Raw genomic sequence first — 2291 nt, forward strand, 5'->3', positions numbered from 1 at the left:
ACGGTCTCCTCTGGGGCTGCTGCTTGGCCGCTGCTTTCAAATATGTTAAAGGTGTCTTTCAACAGCTCCAAAGTTGGCATGGTGTGCACAAGGATAAAGCAATTTCCCTAAGAAATGTCCCGTGTGGGCCACAGAGCTGCTTACAGTTGGCACCGTGAGACACCCTGTTCTGTTTTTTGATTAGATCTTTTTTGTTGTTTTGAAGTCTATTAATTTATTGAGTAAAAACATCATTGTCAGATATATTAAATTCAGTTTGGTTCAAATTTGGCTGATGTCTATTTGCAGCAGAGATGAATGGAGGAGAAGAGAAGACACCGTGATGCTGGTAAGGGGACACTGAACAAAACCATCTTCCGTTAATTATAAAAGTGGGCATCACACAGCCAGCATTGAGTCAGTTAGCTAACGAGCAGGGATAAAACGAAAGTAAGTGAGAACTTTCAAGAAAAGAGAGGCCAGAGCTTTCAGAGGACAAGATGCAGCAGGGGCTTGCTGGAGAACAGTGTTGGGTACAGAGCTGCTGGCTCACTTAGGGAACACAGTGCTCACATCATAGCCCTCGGGTGGAGTGACCCGCTCCCGGGCATGCTTTTCACAGTAGATCTGATCCTCCACAAAGAAACGGCCCTTCTGTTTCAGGTTGTTGCCACAGTCGGTGCACACATAACACTCAGGGTGACGGTGACGGTCCCGCCGCTTCACAAACATGCCGACAATGCTGGTGCCACATTTGTCACACATGGGCAGCTTCTGGGCATTTCCAATCTATGCAGCCACTTTGGTGACTGGAGCCTTAACTCTTCTGAATCCTGAGGGCTTGTTGGGATCCCCTTTCTCCTCAGACTCCAGGATTTCCTGCAAAACCAGGAATGAAGTGGACTGTTTTGGAGGCTCATTTAACTCTTGTTTCTCCTGCGGCATCTTGTAACCTTCAGATTCTTTATCCATGACGAGTCTGCTTGGAAGCTGAGAATGGTCTAATGCTCTGCCATTCGTCTCCCGCCCACTGGCTGCCGTCTTTGACTCCAAGGCACTGCTGAAGTTGGAGATGTTTTCAGAGGAGTGGAGGCCAGCTGGGTTGTTGTACTGGTTTGTGATGACCCTGGGGCAGAAGTGGAGGCAGGTGAGGTGGTAAGGGGCACACGGCGCTCTAGCTGTGGGCGCTTCCTATGTGTAGGACCTCTTGCGGTTCAGAGGCTAAATTCATCTTGTATGGATGATGTTTCCCTTCCTCTGTCACCAGAAGAGACCAGATTTTCTGTTCAGGTCTGGTTACTGTGAGAGTCAAATTGTCTGTGCAGCCCTTGGTTTTGTCCTGAGCTTCCAAGTGCGTCATGTGGCTGGTATTTTCCCCATCGATGGCTGTGATTACATCTCCAACACATAAATTAGCTATAGCAGCCTTGCTTCCGGGAGTGACCCGGGAGATGGTGAGAGGCTGCTCGAAGTCCTTACCCGCCCCCAAGGCAGAAGCCCCACGGTCCCGGGCCCTGGAGGACTAGTTGCTGGGTGGTCATGGAGTGGTGACGGCGGGCGGCGACTCCAGGGGACAGACGGGGCAGAACGCGGAGTGGCGCGTTGGGCTCCCCGGCAGCTCTGCTGATTAGATCTTTCATTTTTTAATTTTATTATGCTTAATTTGTATACTTTCATTCTTTTTCATTTACTAATATAAGTACACCAGCCATGACTTCCTCTGAGCTCTACTTTAACAGGATCCCACAGGTTCCGATATATGGAATTTTTTTGATATTCTTGTTTTCTAGATATTCTACAATTTCTATATAGGTCTCCTTTTTGATCCGAGTTGTTTAAAAGAGAGTTTTCAAAATTGTCCAACTGGTAGGATTTTGTAATCCATAACTTTGTGATTAATTTCTAGTTTTTCTTCTGTATTACCAGGTTCTGTATTATGTCTGCTTTTTTGGTGAGGTTTTATTTGTGGCCCAATATATGGGCAATTTGTAGAAATACGTATACATCAATTAAACGTCATTATGCAATTTTGGTTTTTCTATGTCTTTACTTAATTTGGTCCATTGATCTGTCATAAGCTGAAAGAGGTGAATTAAAATCATCTGGCTCTACTGTGTATCTGTCTGACCTTTCTTGTATTTCCTGTAGCTTTTGCTTTGAATTTTGGTGCTGTTATTTGGTGTGTTCGATCTTCAATTGCGAATTATATTCTTTATAGTTATAAAGTGTTCTTTGTCTCACTTAATATCGTTTGCCCTGAATTCAACTTTACTTGCCTCATATTAAGGTTACTGTACCTGCTTAGTTTGATG

General features: G+C 45.1%; 1 pseudogene across 1 annotated transcript; it reads right to left on the reverse strand.

The window, feature by feature from the left end:
- Positions 1 to 528: 528 nt before the first annotated feature.
- On the reverse strand, positions 529 to 1520 carry LOC307054091 (PDZ and LIM domain protein 1-like; annotated as a pseudogene). Its single transcript has one exon. The product of its transcript is annotated as a PDZ and LIM domain protein 1-like (transcript).
- Positions 1521 to 2291: the final 771 nt, after the last annotated feature.

The sequence above is a fragment of the Hyperoodon ampullatus genome (genome assembly GCF_949752795.1).
Source record: "Hyperoodon ampullatus genome assembly, chromosome: 5".
NCBI classification, from domain to species: Eukaryota; Metazoa; Chordata; class Mammalia; order Artiodactyla; family Ziphiidae; genus Hyperoodon; species Hyperoodon ampullatus.